Source organism: Vipera berus (assembly GCF_964194415.1).
Source record: "Vipera berus genome assembly, chromosome: 1".
In the NCBI taxonomy this organism is placed as follows: Eukaryota; Metazoa; Chordata; class Lepidosauria; order Squamata; family Viperidae; genus Vipera; species Vipera berus.
In genome coordinates, this window is record NC_138202.1 from 176,945,155 (window position 1) to 176,966,748 (window position 21,594).

At 38.1% G+C, this 21,594-nt stretch overlaps 1 protein-coding gene across 1 annotated transcript in view; it reads right to left on the reverse strand.

Annotated features, from left to right (window-relative positions):
* Nucleotides 1–21,384, reverse strand: part of RAPH1 (Ras association (RalGDS/AF-6) and pleckstrin homology domains 1) — a 74,229-nt gene extending 52,845 nt beyond the window's left edge. Inside the window, exon 1 of the mRNA XM_081313147.1 lies at nt 21,133–21,384. The gene's annotated coding sequence lies outside the window, so the exon portion shown is untranslated. The remainder of the gene's footprint in view (nt 1–21,132) is intronic.
* Nucleotides 21,385–21,594: the final 210 nt, after the last annotated feature.

A 21,594-nucleotide genomic window follows, 5' to 3' on the forward strand; every position in this document is an offset into this window, starting at 1 on the left:
CCGACCGCTTGGGGTCACCATAGCCCTTGGCCCTGCTACCCCTAGTCACCAGGTCTTTGCAGATCTTACACTCCCTACTGGAACCCAGCAAGATTCCCACCCCACCCCTTTCCACATCCACCTCCGAAGCCTTCTACAGCACTGGAACGGATGATTTCACTTAGTGGCCATGTGGCCTTATTGAATTATGCTACATAGCCACATAATAAAGCAATCTGTTCTGCTTCAGTACTGCAAAGAGCACAGTAGTAGTAGTAGTAATAGTAGTAAAACATATACATTTTTTTAAACAGAAGGTCACAGACTATGTTCTTTCTCCTGACTCAGAAAAGCATCATAGGATGCAACCATTCTAAACCAAAGAAAGATAGTATTCAGTTAAACTGAAAAGACTAAGTAATTGCAATGTATTGCTTTAAGGGTCTTTTGAGGCATTTGCCATAAGAAAAGCATAGGGAGTGAATTAATCAGTTGTTACTATTGCTTCTATTTCTGCATTTGTGCCTGTGCAGGTAGTCCTTGACTTAAAACCACAATTAAGACAGAATACTCATTGTTAAGCAGCATGGTGGTTGTTAAGTGAGTCATGCCCAATTTTACAATCTTTTTTGCAACAGTTGGTAAGCGAATCACTGCAACTGTTAAGTGATTCATGTGGTTGTTAAGATTTCCCCATTGGCTTTACTTGTCGGAAGCCAGCTGGAAAGATCACCAATGGCAATCACATGAACCTGGGACAGTGCAAACCAGTGTAAATACATGTTGATTGCCAATCACCCAAATTTTGATCACATGACTGTGGAAATGTTCAGTTGTAAGGGAGAGGACCAGTTTTAAGACACTTATTTCAGTGCCACTGTAATTTTGAACAGTCACTAAATGAATAGTTATAAGTCAAAGATTACCTGTATATATCTACAGACATAACCCACAGGTACACTACGTATATCTTTTATATCTGCATGGCTTTCTGTCTACTCTATCAGATACCATTGATATGAAGACACATAGTATCTTTTAAATAAATTGTTGTTTTAAGAAGCTATAGTTCGGAAAAATCCCTTAATAAAACATATCTATTTATGAAAGTATTAAAGAAACATGTTCTAAAAACTATTAAACAAAAGTGTGCAAAGATTTAGCATTATTGAAAAGGCAGCAATAATGAACACTTTCTTATTCTTGCTGAAGGAACTCTTTATATAAAGATTTAAGTGGCAATTATGCAAGCGCTTAGTTTTTAGATTCTCTACCATAAGAGACATTGTTGAATTGTACAATGTGGGTACTTATCCAGTAAAACTCCAGAGAAGCTGCCAAATTCCTTTCAACAAGGACTCAGTATCAGCATTTCAACTGTGGCTTGTTTTTTTGTTTTTATAAAGATAGATTCAGTCTTTTAGCTGCTACGGTAAAAAAACGTTTCCCCGTGTGTGTGTGTGTGTGTGTGTGTGTGTGTGTGTGTGTGTGTGTGTAATTACCACTAAGGCTAAACCCAATGACACTGATTCCAGTTAAAAATTTTTGTTTTATTAAAAGTCCTTTTTTTTGGCTAAATCACAGCTATTATTATAAATTTCAATAAAACAAATGCTTCAAGGAACTAGCAAAAAGAAAACTGCAGGCTCTGCCTACTTATAAGCTTAAGCTTCTTTAACTGGAGTTTTAACAAATTACTGCAAAGAACACTGCACTATTAATGAGTCTCACTCTCCTTAACCCTCAGTCTGAAGTATTTTCCCTGCAGCCATTCATATTTCAGCATATTACTCTTTTGAAATCCCTGCTTCTCAAGAACCTTCCCATTTCCTAGCCCATCTCTACTTTTATAAAAACCCGAGGGCAATAATATCTGAAATCACCACTTTATATTTCTTGGAAAAAGGTTAACAATCTGTAGTCATTGGCTATTTATGATGGCCTATCAGATGGCTAAAAGATCTGGCTTTCTAGATTGTTTGGTGCTTGCAAAAAATTTTTTAATTTTTTTTTTTTTTTATTGAAAAGTTTTAAAATACAGTTTTCCTGTATTTTTAAAAAAAAAAAAAATTTTTAATAACATCTTATCTGCAATACAGCTAGTCCTTGATTGATGGCTCGCCATCTAATAACCATTTAAAGGCATGACAGACCTTCAAAAGGTACCTACAATCTGATTTCGAAGTTACAATGGCTACACACACATACACACCCTGCAGTCACATGATCACATTCTGAACACTTGGCAACCAGCTCACGTGACTGCAATTTTTTTTAATCAATTTTTACTGGTTTCCAGAATTTACTTTTGGTTTCCAGCAAAAAAAAAACACCGCCCATTGGGTATAATGGATTTGCTTAACAATTGCCACATTCACCTAATAACATCTGTGCTCACATAGCGACCACTGCAAATGTCATAAATATGGGTGCCTTCATAGGGTGACCCACTTCACAACCGTGATGACTTACAACTGAAATTCTGGGCTCAGTTATGGTTGTAAGTTGAGAACTAACTGTATTATCATTATTGAAGTGAATTCAGCTGTATGTGTCACATACGTGTACCTGTATCTTGGGTTTATTATGGCAAGGATGGTTGTAAAATGGGGCAAAATTCACTTAAAACTGCCTTGTTTAGCAATGGAAATTTTGGGCTCAATTGTGGTCATATGTTGAGCATACTTTTTTACAAGTAAGGTATATTTAGAAAAAGTAGGAAAAATATTTATGGTAATAACATAACGATTTTTGTAATAACATTAGTTAATTGCAAAAACTTTACGATACATCCTGCAATGATACCTTTAACACTATCAAACAAGAGCATCTGTCTGTCCCAAGTCCTTTGGATAAAAATGCCAAATCCATTCTAAACTGGACTAACTGTGCAACTAACAATATGGTAAAGTGTCTACAGGGCTCGACTTTTGAGAGGTAGAGGCAGAGGGAAAATAATAAAAATGTTTTAAGATTGTAAGGAGGAAGAGAAAGGATGACTCTTGACTCAATGAGAACAACTGGATTGTGATTCTATTCTTAGGGTGCCCATTCCTTTCAGCACTTAACTAGGATGAGAAACTCAATGTTTTGCTTATCTGAAGGCAATCACAGGTACCATATTCTAACAATGCTAACTGGAGAACTTTTTATAATTAAAAACTGCCTGTGGAATAGGCGCACTCTAGAGCAGAATCTCAGGCTAAGGCAGACATGTCAAACACAAGGCCCGGGGGCCGGATCCGGCCCGCAAAGTGGTTTCATGTGGCCCGTGAAGCCATCCTGGAAACAGTGAGGGAACGGCCCCCACTGCCTTGGCCCTGGCCCAGAGACCCTCCTTCTGCCAGAGACCCTCAGATCTGTCCCGCTCCTGCCCAGGCCCCCATAGGCACCCTTGATGTGAACGATGTAGAGCTGGCCATGCCCACCCAGTAGGCCATACGCACTCTAGCAACACCCACCCAGTAGGCCACGCCCACCCAGGCCACACCCACCCGGCCCCTTGAGGGCAACCGCAATGCTGATGCGGCCCTCAATGAAATTGAGTTTGACACCCCTGGGCTAAGGTCTCATTCCTCTTCTTACAGGACAATTCTTCCTAATTTTGACAAACTATAAGTATGTTACATTGGCTCTTCAAGCATGCTGTAATTTAAAGGTACAGTGAAACCAATTCTGGTTTGAGTTTCAAGGGCCGGATAGTTTGCCAGTTCTGGCACACAGCAAGCTATGGTTCATCAGAAGCAGGAAGTTAGGCACATAAGAGAATATATAAGTCAAAGTCAAAGGCTCAAGTCCAGTAGATACTATTAAAGCCCAGGAAGCAATTCTCTAAATTTACATATACAGGTTAGTCCTCAACTTATGACCACAATTGAGCCCAACGTTTCTGTTTCCAAGTGAGACATTTGTTAAATGAATTTTGCCCCATTTTACGACCTTTCTTGCCACATTTGTTACGTGAATCATGGCAGTTAAGTTAGGAACATGGTTGTTAAGTGAATCTGGCTTCTTCATTGACTTTGCTTGTCAGAAGGTTGCACAAGGTGATCACATGATCCCAGGAGACTACAAGTTGCCAAGCATCCGAATTTTGTTCATGTGATCATGAGGATGCTGCAATGGTCCTAAAGCGTGAAAAGCAGTCATAAGTCACTTTTTCCAGTGACTCTAAAAAGTCGCGAAACGAACTGTTGTTAAGTCAAGAACCACCAGCATTTCTTCAACATGAAAAAATTTAATGCAGCTAAGAATATATTTTTCTAAAGAAAGTATTTCATTGAAATATTTGAAGACTCACCCTTCCTTTTCCTTAGGACATAAATGAAGCATTTCCCCAAGCTATGGCAAAGAACATGAATCTCTGCTATATCCTATGAGCCATGGGAAAAAAATATTTCTAGCACCACCAGACATGAAACTAACCGTTCACGCCAATGCATGTTTACGTGATAGTAGACAGAGCTGAGCTCAGGCTTAGCGCTTAATGTAACTTAGGTCTTGCTACATTTTTAAGTAGTAGAGAACAAGCAGGCTTAGACATTAACTACGAGAGCAATTGATAAAAGCTTTCAGCGCAACTTTTTAAATTGTAGCATTATAGGAATGTATATGTAAAAACATTCCCAATCATTTTTGTAAAGCAGACATGTCAAACACAAGGCCCGGGGGCCAGATCCGGCCCGCGAAGTGCTTTCATGCGGCCCGCGAAGCCATCCTGGAAACAGTGAGGGAACGGCCCCCACTGCCTTGGCCCTGGCCCAGAGACCCTCCTCCTGCCAGAGACCCTCAGATCGGTCCCACTCCTGCCCAGGCCCCCATAGGCACCCTTGATGCCAACGATGTAGAGCTGGCCACGCCCACCCAGTAGGCCATACGCACTCTAGCCATGCCCACCCAGTAGGCCACGCCCACCCTGGCCACACCCACCCGGCCCCCTGAGGGCAACTGCAATGCTGATGTGGCCCTCAATGAAATTGAGTTTGACACCCCTGTTGTAAAGAAACAAACATCCCTATACTGTCCAGCCTGAATACATTCTTATCTGTAAGAAGTCATATCTGTGTTGTTTCAGTAAAAATATAAACTCGTGCATATTTTAGAATCAAGATAGAACATATTTTCTGGATCAAATATTTGTATACACGCTTACTGTAACTATTCGTGCAAGTTTTCTAAAGCTTTTCAGTTCCATACTTCTGCATTGCAAAATACATCTGGAATAAGTATCTTGTTCCACAACTAAGTTGTTGCAAGCATACTATATTTTACCACAGGACAAAGAAAGCAGAAAAAGCACTGCTGTCTGTAATCACAACCTCCATTCTGGACTACTAGACCAAAGACGATTCATCTTTCGAATGAGCAATTTCCATTTAAAAATAACAAATATGTAGAGCTTTTAGTAAAGAAATGAAACATAAAGTACATAATATGATCTGCAATTGCAAGTTAAGGCTGATAACACCTGATTTGATAAACAATTAAAAGCATCAGAATACTAAAACATCACACCTAATGTTGAATTCTCACTTGTAATACTCTAATAACCTTTTCTTCCTAATTACTTAGATAATCATTAAACAATAACAATGTTGCAACTGCTGAACTATTCTGCTTGAGGCAAAGAAAATTCTTAACTTAACTAAATTTTTTATTTAACATAACCTAGCTCTAATGATGCCAATCTTGTGCTAGCTCAAGAATGACAAATAATACAATAATAAAGGATTAGTTCACACAGTGATTTGACTTCATTGCTCACCTGCTTATCGATGTCCTGATATATACCACTGGCTACTCCAATGAGGGTTAGCTACATCTGTACAGCAATTATATCTTTATGTAGATGGACAAAGTCTTGACATCATTTAGATATAAAACCAATAGCTGCCAAGAGTCACTTTGGATACTGAGTTGGGCAGCATATAAATTAGATAGACAGACAGACAGTTATAGAGCACATCATATAAATGAATGAGATCAGATAGGAAGGAAATACTTAGTGCTGTGCTGGACTACACTTTCTGGGTAAGGCTCATTATAGCATTAACAATCAGTAAATGGAATTCATTCAGAATTCCAAAATTACAATGTCTTTATTTTAAAATCACTTGTCACAGATGTCCATACGTCAATTGCTAATTATTACTAAAGTAATAAAAATAATGTAATGTTCACATCACCGTAGAGTGACTAGCCCAAAAACAAATTATCTTTCGTCTCTCTGAAGTAGAAAAACAAAGTTAACTGTTTGATTAAAAAGTAACATTTTTAAAAACTTGGAATGATGTGTTATTCTTGAGAACCAAAGGATTCTCTACAATTTCCTCTAGTACCACAGTTTAAAGGCATCTACTTTTCTTTAGCCAGCCTTTCACATGATCTATCTTTCATAGCCATACATTACAACAGAGGTCCCCAACCTTTTGGGCACCAGGGACCGGTTACATGGAGAAAGGTTTTTCAGTGGACCGGAAGGGGCGTGGTTTTGTGTGCTGCCTGGATCCCGCGGATGGGGCTTTGCTTGTTTTTGCGGATTGCTTGCTAGCATGCTGTAGCCTGGTACCGGTCCATGGACTAGCGGTTGGGAACCTCTGCATTACAACTGGGAAACCACAGACTTGGCAAAATATCTTTTGCTGTCAATGTGATATATGTCCATTAGTCATAGTTTTCCTTTAAATAGCAGTCATGATTACAATCAATAACTCAGAATATTTACTCCTAGAAAGACAAAATCTGTTACCTATTTGGCTTCCGATAGGATGGTCTGTTTACATGGTTTTTAAAATACTGAACCGCAGACTGGCCTTGGCATTTTCTTCTTTCACTTTTAACAAAAAAAACTTATTAAAATCTTCCAATCATCATAGTGAAGTTATTGTTTTCCCCAGCAAGTTTAATTGTCATTTGTTTTTCTCTTAGTCCAGTTTCTATTTCTCATATTTACCCAGCCTCTAATCAAGCATGCAGAAATTAGAGGTTTGAGGACAATTACATAGTTCAGTATCTATATAGTAAAATATGCTAATTACAATATTTTTTTTTTAAAAAACTGTTTGACAATGGACAGTAACTTCATAATGATTCATCTCAAAATCTTTATCCTACATGTAGCTGAAAGACATACAAATGAAGAAGGAAGGAAGTTCTTACTCTCGGTTAAACAAAAAGCCTATTATGTCATTTTAGCAGCTGTGCAAAGCATTGGCATGGTTAGATGGACGCTGTGTGTGAATAACATCCCAAAACAACAATTATTTTCCTTTCTTCAAAAATATCTTCTTTGGCATAAAAACACGGATTTGCTAAGAATTACATGAGCCAATTCTAGGACACAAGGTACACCCACATTCACACTAGTTTTAACAGTGAAAATTACAGTGTGAAGCACATAACCACAATCTGGCTTGAATGGCCATAATGGTGCATTTGTTGGCTTAATAAAATGCTTCAAATTATTATAGAATTAGTTTAGATAATTTGCACATGCACTTTAATTCCCATGCATAAATCATTATTTTGAAAACTTGGTAATGAAGAATCATAATATGCTAACCCCTTTTAAAATTGCTTCAATAGTTCCCTATGAAGTCCATAAGGACACAATTGGAAGCAGAAATTATTAGTAGGTATTTGCTCATTTGTTTAATTTTAAAGTTACCTAAATTTCTTAGTTGATCTTACATGCTCTTCTGGCTAGTCAGTCAACTATGAGTATGATGGCATTTAGGGTAGACTCAGACCAATATTGCCAAGCCATTAGAAAAAATATATTTGAGTTCTGGGAATATAGAATACAAGCAAAAAAAAAATCAAAATAATTTCACCTCAACTGTGCTACGTATAAACTGAAGTAGAAAGGGGCTGTGACAGGAACTCAAAACTTAAGGACATTACTTTCCAAGGCTCCTAGTAATTCTTGTTTCCCATCCTTGCCTTCCTCAAAGGGCTAACAATGAGAAATGACTGGCTGCAGTTAGACCACATACAATCTTTTCTTCCATAACAAGGAGTACATGAAGTAGTTGTTCATTTTTCTGTATAATGTTCTAGAGCAGGGGTCTTCAAACTTGGCCCTTTTATGACTTGTGAACTTCAACTCCCAGAATTCCTCAGCCAGCATGCCCATCTGCAATAACTGAAATATTCTATCATCTTAGTGAGCAATATTCTGTTCACTAACACTCCCCCCAAATTTGCTATTCAGAGGATATACATTAAAGAGAGAAACTATTTTGCATTGATGACTAACAAAAGGTTTACTACAGGGTGTATTCAGAATTTAGAGCTAAGTGAGGATGACAGCCTAGGCTCCTCCAGATGTTGCTGTCCCAACTCTCATTAAACCAGTCACCATGGTCAGTGTCCAAGAATAATACTGTATGATGCAACTTAATCTAGCGATTGACAGGGCTCAGTGGGTTAGGACGCTGAGCTTGTCGATCAGATGGTCGGCAGTTTGGCGGGTCGAATCCCAAGTGCCGCGTAACAGAGTGAGCGCCTGTTACTCGTCCCAGCTTCTGCCAACCTAGCAGTTTGAAAGCACGTAAAAATGCAAGTAGAAAAATAGGGATCACTACGGTGGGAAGGTAACAGCGTTCCGTGCACCTTTGGCGTCTAGTCATGCCGGCCACACGACCACGGAGACGTCCTCAAACAAGCGCTGGCTCTTTGGCTTTGAAATGGAGATGAGCACCGGCCCCTAGAGTTGGAAATGACTAGCATGCATGTGGGGGAGAACCTTTACCTTTACCTAATGCAAAGATGAGCATCACAGTCATTACACTTGCATTATAAATTTTACAGGCTCTTTTGCTCAACCATTCTAATAGCAAAGAAGTGTATTATAGCCATTTGTTGCTGAAAGGTAAATTTTGCTTTTGGTTTATATAGTTTGCATACCACACATTTAAAAAGCTATTCTGTTCATTATATGTCTCTGGATCTCTAAGGCTATTCAGGAAGAACATACACCAGATAGAATGCACATCAAGAAAAATATTAGGTGGTTATTCCATGACAAAAACTTTCCAAAGAAATTTTAAAACTCTTTCAAGAAAGGTCTCTAATATAAATAAAAGAGTAGAAAATCTAATAATATAAATAATACTACCATATCCTCTGAACCAGTTTGGCATAATAACATTGAATGTAGTGATCTTTGGCGTTTAAGCAGTTTTTCATTAGAATGAATTACTAACACACTGAACTGGCAACAAAACACTTGATAGAAATTTTTCACTACGTGGGCTTACTTCCATGTTTTATTTAAATTAAATACAGCTGGAAGGTTTTATGTGGCAAGGCTAAAAATAGACTTCTGTCTATATGACAGGGGAAATACTTTTGCCAAACAATTTTCTCTTGTGAAATAATCATCTGCAGAGCAGTACATTATTCATTCTCAAAAAAAGCTGTAAAACATCTTCTGTGCATAAAAGTATCCAAAATAAATTCTGTAAACCAATATCCAAATGTTAATCAGTTTTATACAGAATTAAATTTTGTGAACCTAAAGAGAGAAAGTACAGCAATCAAGAAGACAAAGTAATAGTTTTAACCATAAGAATAATGAATACTGAGTTAAGAATTCTCTCTTGCCACTACAGAAATAAAGCAGCTCATTGGAAAACATTTTTACATGCTTATATTCTCAGGTAGCAGAAAGCTAAAATCTTGCTCCAGTAACAACTATTAAAAGCGAAATGTTTTAGTTAGTATAATGACTGATAGGATTTTCCTACATGTTTAGTTCCATATTTTCCCTATGCAAATAACAGTTTTTACTAAACAATTTTTAATGTACTAAACTTAAGTCTTAATTTAGTTTTAATTGCATTCCAAAAATGTTTATCCATTGACAAGACTGTAATCTGGAACAAAATCATACTGTATTACTCCACTTCATCATCACTCGATTATGATTGAGATGGTTGTAAAATAGTACACAGGGTGGTACACAAGGGAGGTGAGCAAAGGAAGTTCTATTGTATGAGTGGAAATCCGTACATATAATATTGGATATAACCCAATATATGCATCATGTGAATTTGTAAAAGGAAACAGTTGAAAACTATGAATGCTGTAATTTCCTTAGGATTGTTACAATCAAATATATTTGAAAAGTTGTTCTTCCAATGTTTTTCCAATGTTCTCAAACTGAATAGGAAATAAAGGTTTTACAAATGAAATTTGGAACTGACATGAGAAACGAGTGCTTTGGAATATTAAATTTTTAACCTACCTTTATTACTTTGTTAGTAACTGAAGACACCAAACAGGCACAATACACCTTCCTCCTCCTATTTTCCTCACAACAACCATCCTGTGAGATGGGTTAGGCTGAGAGAGAGAATGACTGACCCAAAATCACCCAGCTGACTTGTATGCCTAAGGCAGGACTAGAACTCACATTCTCCTAGTTTCTTAGCCATCACCTTAACCCCTACACCAAACTGGCTTTATTGAGTAATATGTAATAATTATATTAATAATATTAATATAGTAAAAAAATAAAACACCATTGCCTGCAAGCAGGAACTGGTGGGACCCAAGACAAAATACAGTAATAGAAAATAAAGAAGCTAACGTTCTCTCGGACTTTAGAATTCAAACAAGTATCTGCCATATAACACCAGATTTAACAATTGTTGATAAGCCAAAGAAGTCTAGACAGTGGATTTTGCAGTATCTGCTGAGAGTGGAATAAAAGAAAAAGAACTGGAGAAAACAAAATACAGACTTGCAAATAGAAGTAGAATGATTGTGGTAAAAGAAAACAAAGATAGTACCTATAGTAATAGGTGCCTTGGGTGCAATCCCAAAACATCTGGAGCATCACATGAACATCACTGATACTGACAATCACTATCAGTAGATCGCAAAAGGCAAGTTTACTTAGAACAGCTTACTTCCTACAATGATTTAAAATGACATCTACCTATCCCAGGTTGCTGGAAAGGACTTGATAAGATGGATTAAAATGCCGAATCTAGTCTAAACATCTAGATAGGCAACCAACAGTAATTAATATTAATTGCTTTAATGTTTAATCTATAGCTTCTTTCTTCTAAAATTCTATTGATGAGCACTAATTTTATTTCTTTATGGCATCACTTGACCTTTACATTTTGTCACAAAAATGTATTTCTATAGGATTCAACACAAGTAAAATCATGAGATACATTGGATTTGATCCAGACTTGTTCTACAGCAGAACTTAAGTCTTGTTTATTTTTTTACTGTCTATTTAAGTATGATTAAATATAGAATTCACTGCCAGTCATCCAATAGTGGATTCATAGCAAAAAGATCTCCCTCTATAATCACAATTTTTGTAGTATTAAAAAGGAAAGAATTATTATAGCTCTTGTTTTGCTGGCATATGTAGTTCTATCAGAAGAAGATTGGCATTGAATTTCAATAATATTTATGCCATTATTAAGGACCCCAGGATGTAGCAATGTAATTCAAAAATGTGTGAAGGGCTTTCACAAATCAGTTTTACCATCACTACTATTTACTTTGAAGAAATTCAAAGAAGCCCAGATGTTTTATTTTCAACTGATTGGCACCAATACCACAGCAATGTAAACATACTTGATAGACAATATTAATAAAGTAAAGCTGCCATTTGAATTTCAAATGAGTAACCTTTATTTTCTCAACTATAAGGTCAACTAAGAATTACTTGGAGCCAAGTTATATTGACTGAATTTTTGAAAGTTAACACAGGAAATGAAATAACACATTTTAAAACTAATAAGGCCATTTCAAATTTTATTGCTCCCTTTCTGTAGGGCATCCTTAGGGCAATGCAGTGAATTTTTTTTTTCTACAAGGCTATCTAGTAGAAAAATTGTCTATGGTGTGATTTATAAAGAATGCCTAGAGTTGCAGCACCAGGGTATAGTTGCACTTATTCAATAATATTTACAATAACAGAAATTATATACATTTTCAATCACATAAATTATCTACTTGAACAATTTACAGTTAACATTTTACTGATCAAATCAATTAGCACGCAATTATGTTTTGAATTATTTGGCAAACAGTTGAAAACAGGATAAATTTGTTGTGCGTTAACTAGAATATCGATTTATTGTAAGGGTCATAGATACGGCATAGCTCAATTTCAGTAAAGCATTTGGTAGGTTTTCTCATGACTGTCTTCATTACTGACACAACGTACAATGTGAGTGGGACACTGTTAATCTCTGGCAAATGTATTCCGAGAATATCCGCTAAGGACATTGCATCAAATAAAGCTTCACAGGGCTCTGTCCTGGCCTCTAAGATATTCAGTGTTTTGCTGATGGAGCACTGAGACTGCTTATAACAGACATGTCAAACACAAGGCCCAGGGGCCGGATTTTTTTCTTAAAAAAAAATGAATATGAGGGGAAATCATCCCATTCCGCAGCACTCATGCACCAGACTTGCAGCTTCCTGCTGGCTTTCCCCATTGATTTTACTTATTGGAAGTCAACAAGAAATTGCAAATGGTAGTTATGTGAGGTCCTTGCTTAAATGGCAATGGGGACCATTGGGATTTTCATTGCTAATTGAGGCAGTCATGTGAAGTTCTGATATATGACTGCATTGCTTAAACACAAATTCTGATCCCAATTACTATCATTAAGCAAAGATGACCTATCTTGTTTCTTCAGTACACAGGTGTCAAACTCGTGACGTCATGTGACGTGTCACAACGTATCACGACTTTTTTCCCATTGCCGGCAATGGGGTGGGCATGGTTTTGGTGTGACATATCCGGCCCGCAGGCTGGCAGTTTGACACCCCTGCTTTAGTAGAACACACTGCTAAGAAGTGCTGGAGGCATTTAAGAAAGACTGAAAAACCACGTCTTAAGGTTGCTGTAGCAACATCTTGCATTAAGCAAGGACTTGAGCAAAAGCAAGGGCAGTACTGATAAATAAATCTATCCAGGTGAATGAGATTCACATTGTTCACACTGGAGACACCCTCAGGACTAGGAGTGCCTTTTCACTCCTGGTAACCTCTTTGCTAAACTAATACAATGTACTGTACATGGGCAACCTTTGATAATTGTTTGTAAATTTTGGCTAGATCAAAACAGCTGCACAAGATTAGTAACTCAAGACTGATAGTTGTGCTCTTCCTGTGACTATCTCCATCAGATATCCAGTCTAGCCTAACTGAAAATAATTTCCTCTGGATGTCCTTGCCAAGTAACGGTAAGGAAGCTACAATGGAGGTGGTCTTTTGAGTTGTAAAAAGAACACTTATGGAACACCCTCTCTCACAAGGTCAAGTCTGGTTATTGCTGTACCAATTTTCAGCATCATAAAAAGGTATTCCTGTTCTCTCAAGCATTTTTATACATCTGTCAACCTACTGGGTTAGTCCAGACAGGAAGCAAACCAGATGGACTGATTCTACTTTATTGTTAGGTACATTAGCAGACTACTGCAAGTCTGAAAGTACATTTCCCTCCCTTTGATTTTATAGGACAAGAAACTAGGGAAGGTCTCTTTTGAGATATCTCCCATGTCCACATCCCTTTCGCGAGCTAAACTGCATCAGGTCCAACCATTCCCCTGGCTGTGGCACTTCCCATCTCTCCAGGTCATTCTCACATGCCTACGACATTTATACTCAATATAGGTTTAAATGCCTGCTGTAAGCTGGAATAATAAGACACTGATATTCTACTCTGTTGTACAGATTAGAAAATGCTTATGCAAATTTTAAAGCTTTAAGTAATATTGTGATTATTTCAAAAGAACTTATTTTGGAAGGCATCTTAAGAGGATTTTATTTACCCATATATGCAGTAGAACCCATAGCTATATCAGCACATGCAGCTATATTTTTAGAATACCAATAATGGCTTAGCTAGAAGTAGAATTTATCTGACTCACGTCTCTGTAAATGTAAGTATACTACAAAGAAGAAATGAATTACACAGCCAATAGTATTTCTCTTTTGCATCTTATTGTGAATAATGCTACCTGAAACAAATATGAACATTTAAAAAGCATTTTAATATTAAAAGGAAATTCTCTTTCCTTCCCCTTCCTACATATTCAACGCAAGCTATATTTCAAAGAAATTAGGGAGCTAATATAATGCAAAAAGGTAAATGGTACTGCAGATAAGCGGCCTCAACATTAAGTTTGGACAGACACTGTAAAAGAAAGCGTTGAGGGGTAACACTGAAAGAGAAAAACAATAAAGACTGTATGTGTTAAAGAAGGATATACACACACAATGGCCTAAAAGATCATATGATGCCGTTTAAATAATTCTTCGTGTTTTCTTTTCATATACAAATATTCCTACAACATCTATTTGCTTATGAATACATGTTGAAAATTACAGAAGAGACCCTGATACCCTCCTGACATTTTGGACCAACTGTTACCAGCCCTAATGTACTTTGTTAGTAACAGGGAACTGAGTGATAAGTACATTCTGGGCCACTATGATAATGGAGGAATCAAAACTGTTATAACAGATAACATAGTGTAGATTTACACCGCAGCCATAAAATACAGAGAATTGAGAAGTGTACTTTCTTTCAAAGTGATCCACAACTTTTAAACATTTTGCTTTGCACAGCTGCTTTCTATGTCCCATGGAAACTGGCTCTTGGGGAAGTTCCACAGACTTGATAAAAAAAATCAATCAGAAAAAAAATGGGAGAACAATCGTAAGCAAGACCAAATGAATTTTTAAAACTGTATAGCAAAATAGGTCTAAATAAACTTTTTGCCACATAAGCAGAAAGTCCTCGGTGAGAACATAGTTTAACAGGAAACCAAAACTAATGAGATTTTTCAAATTATAGAGCATTCTACCATTCACTTTGGAGTGGTGTGATATTGCAAAACTGAAGACATTTAAAGCCATTGTGAGTCCATCAAAACATAATGATTTCTCCAACATTTCTAAAAGGTAGCAGTAATTTCTTCGCTTGCTGGGTGTATAGCCAGAGATGGGATAGCATTGGCTGAAGAACATATATGGTCTTTGCCCTTTGGCCTTTCTGTGTACAACTACAGTCTCTGTTCTTTCACTTTTGCCCTTTTTGAGACAAAAGAGTCTCAGATTGCCAGGGGATTTATGGCCATGGTTCTCCCTTTCCGAGGTTAGATTGCTCTCCCTGACTACAGAGATGACAATACAAAACAACCCACTGGTCCCTACCATACACTTCAAGAGACAGTAGGAATTTAAGATGATTTTCTAGAAGAAAAAATGACACCTACGAAATAAAACAGAAATCTTCTTAGTCAAACTTTTCACATACATACTGAAAGACATAACAGATGGAACATACAGAGTTGCTGCAATATTTATGGGTTTCCACAGATGTGGAAAATGTATTTTATGCCATGGAAAGTATATGGGAGGGTACTTACAAGTAAAAATAAGCAAATCATCCTTAATAATCCAGTGGTGAAAAACCATTCACATTCATGATTCAAAATAACTGACAGAACAAATGCAATTTCTCCTGAAATCTACAGTGTCAAGCAACTTCCTTGCATAACTGATACAAAGCTTGTGTCATGTTACTAATGAAAGTGCATATTGACAATGTTTTGAGTTAGTAAGAATAATGCTTGGATGCAATGTACAATATGCGCTGGAAGTGACATCTAAGTTCAGATTTTGGGCCTGACAGGAAGCCCCTAAGACTGAAGAATGCTGCATCCTTCAATGGTGGTGGGAATGTAAGAAAGTAATGATGAGAGCATGGGAACATCAGTTAGGAACTTTTCACACACACAAAAGAGAGAATGGAGAATAAAAGATTTCAAGATTTTTTTAAAAAAAAATAATAAAGTCATATTTCTGGACTGATATTTGACAAGCTGTTCATGTCTTCCAAGAAATGTAGGTGGACTGGGAAGAGATTTGCTTTCCATATTTATCTTATAACAAATTCAATATTTATCTTTTTCTTTAAAGAAAAACTAATTTATTCTAGATTATTTGTATCATGTTTCGAGACTCAAGTTCTGGATCTATCAGAAGATCTCCTGGACACAAATCCATCTGGTGACAACTCTACTTTTAATGACTGAAGAATAGAAAACACTGCAAACTACAGCAAATGACCAGCACCTGAAAGTAAGGCAAATTTCTTTACCTCTGCTCCCTTTCCTCCATGCTTCAGCTCTTGCTTTGTAGAATCCCTTGAAACCAAACGTGACTAACATTCTGATCTCTCACCATTCACCCTATTTATATTCCACTAGAATTCTTGTGTTTGACTGTAACCTTCAACTGAATGAAATGGTACATCATAGAGCAACATTTTTTTTTGAACTGATATAGCTCAGCTTCCTACAAGGAAAGTCAATGGGAAAGCTGGCATGAAGTCAGAAATCAGTCCAGCTCCCACTGCTTTCTTGCCCTCCTGGTGTTATTCTGCTTTTCTGTTTAGCTAAGGAAATATGTCTAAGCAATGATCCAATGGTCTCGGGTTGTTTCACTTTGACTAAGATTCTGACCTCTTCAACATTCAGCCCATTTCTACTAACATCCGGATCCCTAGCCACTCACTCCACTTGTTTGCATCACATATAGGTCACTATCCTGCACACTAGATATAGTCAACTTTATTATATTAAATAAATATGTTAGCTGAAGGTTTAAATGCTATCCCTAGTTTCCTTAGATACATATTAATAGAACAGAAAGACATGAGTATTCTTATCAATTATCAAAATATAAAATTAACTAATATTTGTATGGTTTCCTAAATGTTTTAAAATATCACAAGAAATAAATATATTTGTAGTCTGATCTTATGCATGTGTATTCAGTGGAATTTATACCTTATTACTAAATAAAGTATATGTTGGAATATAGTTCTGCTCAGCAACACAGTCCTGTCTATTTACATGCTTAAAAAATGGAACGATTGCCTACTGTTGTTTTCTTCAAATGTAATCCAGTCTTGGAATATCTGTTCGGAAGCAATTTGGCAAGATAAACCATTAGCAAGTAAAACCATTAGTGTGCTATACTGCCTAAGAAAGCCAAAATATGCACATTAACAGCCAACATTGTTGGCTGTTCCTGGAGGGAGGGACAAAACGCATTCGGAACACTAGATTCTGATTTAGCGTTTTCCACATTTTTATCCTTCTCTTCATCCTTCATTTGTACAGACTTTTTTGTTAGTTGAGAGCTAAAATTGAACAACAGTTAATATAGCATTTCTGTCACATATACATAGTTCTACAATTTTCAAGTTGGCCTTAAGTAGTTTTAATATTGACTTAAAATATTCAATACAACTAAACTATACATGACTGTAATTATGGATGTTCAAGTTAATTTTATCATGGATTTGGAAAGATTCATAACTAAGTGATCACATCCAGATCTTCCCAGTACAGTTGATCTTAACCAAAATAGGGAAGGTGTCATAGGTATTTATATTTATCACATGGGTTGTTCCTTCTATTAATTTCTTTGTTATTGTGTTTAGCTCAATTACTGTAACATATTTAAAGGTTTTTTCCTTTACTGTTAATTCACAATTTAATGTAAACTTTTTCTTTTGTATTTCACCACTTTTTAACAAATACCATTTAAAATATCCAGACATTCTAAAAATAAATGGATTTTCCCAATACATTTCAACTAGTTTTAAAAATACATCTGTGTTCCTCATCATATGGAATTGGTGAATGCAATCCTCTTAAATTCCCTTGGTATTCCAACAGATTTCTATATTATCAACCATGATACCCTTCTAGGAAACTTGTCCAATGGAAATATCGCTTTGTGAGGCTTGTCTCATACTTGGAGAATTCTGGTTAAGCTTATGGTATTTATTCTTTGGGGCTCTGCAGAGCTCTGTCGCATATTAAACAGCTATTGAAAGTGCAATTGTTCAAAGATCTAAAATACAGTGCTAGCAGTTTTTCTTTTTTTTAATCCATTCCTAATGAGGCAGTAGAAGTACCTGATCATCATGGCACTACATGGACCTAAAGATCTATAAACTAAACCTTAATCCAGATAAGATTGTAATATTGGTATTGGGTGGTTCATCAATCTATGTAGATGTTGTGGAAGTGTCTTCTGTAGCATAGACTACCTTTCAACAGCTTAGGCTGGTTACCAGCTACAAGCTTTCCTAGATGAAAACAGCTTGTTATCCATGATTGTGATCTCTAATTTCTCATTATGTGTACGGTTGCCATTGAACATGGCCTGAAAATGTTACCCAGTGTCTGCAACTGAGTTTTAATAACTATCTATATACCACTAAACTCTATTTGTCTGTTTGTAACCTTCAATTAGCAGGAATAGTGCCTCATAGGGCAAGCAATTTTTGAATCAAGATACCTCAAATGCGCTAATTTAAAGAATGCATACAAAATCTGGGACCCTTTATCCCCATTGAATTTAAATTTCAAGGATCTTCAGTTTAGTTGCATTGGCAAACTTGTGCCTACTGCAGCACTGTTAGCTGTGGTCACATGATTGTGATTTTCAATGCTCCCTAACAGTTTCCCATAAGTAAAGTCAATGGGGAAACCAGCAGGAAGTCAGAAGTTGCTCCCTGCTCCTGGTATATTATATCACAACAAGTTTTCATATAAGGCATTTCAAATCCCCTTATTTAAATAATGCATAAAAAAATCCCAGGGCCCATTACTCCTATGGAATTGAAATTTCCATCATCAGAGCAGTTTATACCCATATTTCTCGCCATTGCAGTGTCCCCATAATCACATGAAATACCCTTGAGATGATGAACATCTAGCATTCAGCTTAAAAAAAAGGCAGCCCAATTATGCCACAACTCAAGATGACTCAACGGATCATAGGTTATCTAGTATTTACTGAAAGGAAACCTGGTCCATACACACTCCTAAATATTATTTAATGGTAATTTTAAAATAGAAGCATCATCTTAGATTTGTTGACATTGTGACAATAGAGGCAGACTATATTGCCTTTTGTAGGGCAGTAAATAAATACAGGATCATCTTCCTTTTGGAAAAAATATGGTTATCTCACATCCACCAGTAAACTTCTAAGCCAAAATTAAAATGGTAGTGCTAGCCTTCATAGCAATGTTTCAAGTACTACCTCTTCCCATATTTTTCTACCTGAGATAATCATTAAAGACTCTGCATTCATAACTCTCAGCTATGTAATATCAAATTGACAAAAAACCAATGGAACTATTTTTCAGCCCCAGCCAAAAAATGTTTAATTTTCCCTTTTAACTGCGTACACTACTGCGGCAACTAGTAGTCTTATTTTTGAGGATTTTTCTCTGCTACTTTCAGATTCTGTTATAATTATTGTCCTGTAATAAATCTGTATTAAATTCTGAAGGATCCAATCTGGGTCCAATCCAGTGACTGAGCCAGATTGGATGCTGCAACATTATCCTGGGACATGTATATTTGCCTTCATTTGTGTATTAATTTCAGCTCCATTGGCCAAGAGAAACTGTTAGAAAACTAAGCAGTTTTTAAAAAATGTCAAGTTATTTTGCAGATTGATTATCTGTATACAGGTTTATGGAAGTTCTATTACTCAACTGCATTCAAGAAACTGTTCTAAATTAAACTTACCTAATAATTTCATTTTATTCCTTTTTGCACAGAAGGCAAAAATCATCACTTGCAAAGGTCACGTGTTAAGAGACAATAATTTATTTCTCTCTCACTACCAGCAATTTTCGCTAGTCGATAACGTCTTTGCTTTAATGAAAGTAACTAGCTACAATTTCAAGATATTTCAGTGACCTATCCTATCATTATTTTTAAAAACAGCCATGCGAAGGCATTCTAAACTGCACGGTGCATAGCAATCAACTCTTATTAACTTTTATCACTTAACCGATGTTGGATTCCTGAATAATTCCATACAAATTTACATGTGTTTATTGGAAGCTGGAGAGGAAAACTATATTCATTCAAGCTCCACAGGGTGGAGTCTCATTGGAAGCAGCAACGTCTCTGTATCTAAGCCCTGTACCCTTTTTTTTTCTGCTTCAGTGCTGGAGAATCCCTTTTGCAAGTGGCATTTGCTTTTTCATTATTCCCCTTGAATCTCTTCCTGTTTGACAGCTATCACTACGAATTTTTTCTTATTTTTTTATTTATTTATTTTAATTCCATTTATATCCCGCCCTTCTCCGAAGACTCAGGGCGGCTTACAAGCTTAGCAGTAGCCTTCATTCTATGTATATGCCTGCTTATTAGGGCTTTCACACACACCCCAAGCGGCATTATTACAAAGTCAGCTTAATTGCCCCCAACAATCTGGGTCCTGGAATGGCCCTGGAAGAGATTTCAGACAGAAAGAGGCCCAAACAGTGCCTAGACAAACCCATTCAACGTAACTGCTCCCAGAAGGGAGGTGTGAAAGGGGAGAAGATGGATCCACAGGCAGTGGTTTAATACACTCATAAAGGAGAAAAAGGACGTAACGTTCCTTCCCTCAAGCCTTCCTGCTCATCCCTTCCTGTTCATGAAGGAATAATTAACAACCCTCCCCAGTATAGTATCTCTCCTACGGGTGGTTAGGGCTTCTATTTCCATAAGCACATGCGCAGTAACTACCCCAGCGCTCTTTCAAGACCCACTCCTCCTATAAAGAGAAGAATCTGCACGACAACCAGCCTTCGACCTCGCTCCCGGGTTTCTCGAAAACGTGTATTCCTTAACATTTCAGAGAGAGAGAGAGACGGGGGCGGGCCATTTGCAATTCCTCTCCTACCCGCACCCCAGGGCTTAGCTAGATGAATGGGGCTCGGAAGCCCAGCCCCGTCGGGAGAAAATGGGTGTTCCTCCTACCCCCCCCCCCGACTCCGATCTCCGAGTCAGGGGAAAAAGAAAAAAAAAAGAGCCCGATCGCAGGCGCCGCTTTCCCCCCCCCCCCCGACACCTTAGCTGCTCGCCTAGGGCAGCCTCTCCGATCCGAAGCAACGGCGGCACAGCCACCCCAAGCTCAGCTTTTAGGCAGCCCAGCCGGGGCTTCACGGCCTGGAGACGGCAGGCGCTCCTTCGCGGAGCCTCCAAAGTCCAATATGTGTGTGTGGGGGGGGAAGGCGGGGTGATTTGGCTTGCCCTCCCTTCCTTTTCCCCGGGTGAAGGAAAGAAGGGTGCTCACGGCGGCGGCGGCGGCGCTCCTCCTTCTCCTACTCCTCCTCTCCTAACGTCCCTGTTGCTACCGGCGGCCGCTGGCTGGCTGGCTGGAGCGGCGGAGCAGGCTGCTTCCCTTTCCCTCGCTTCCTCTTGCCGCTGTGGCTGCTGCGCTGCTCTCGCTCTGGAAGCCGAGCCTGACCAGGGTTCCTCCCCGCGCGAAGATGCCTCTCAGCCGCGCGCTCCCTCGGCGCGACCGCAGCCACCGCAAGCGTCGGCGAGCCCCCCTCCACCGGCCGGGATTTGTCCTCTCCCCGCAGTCGGCGCTCACTTCCGGCGCGCAGGCCTCGCCTGCTTCACCGCGCCTCCCTCCTCCTCCTCCTCCTCTTGCACGCCGCTGCAGGGGGGGGGGGGGGAGAGCAGCCAGCTCCCGCCTGGCTCCATTCAAACGGAGCCCGGCCGCCTCCTCTGGTTTCTCTCCCGTCACCAA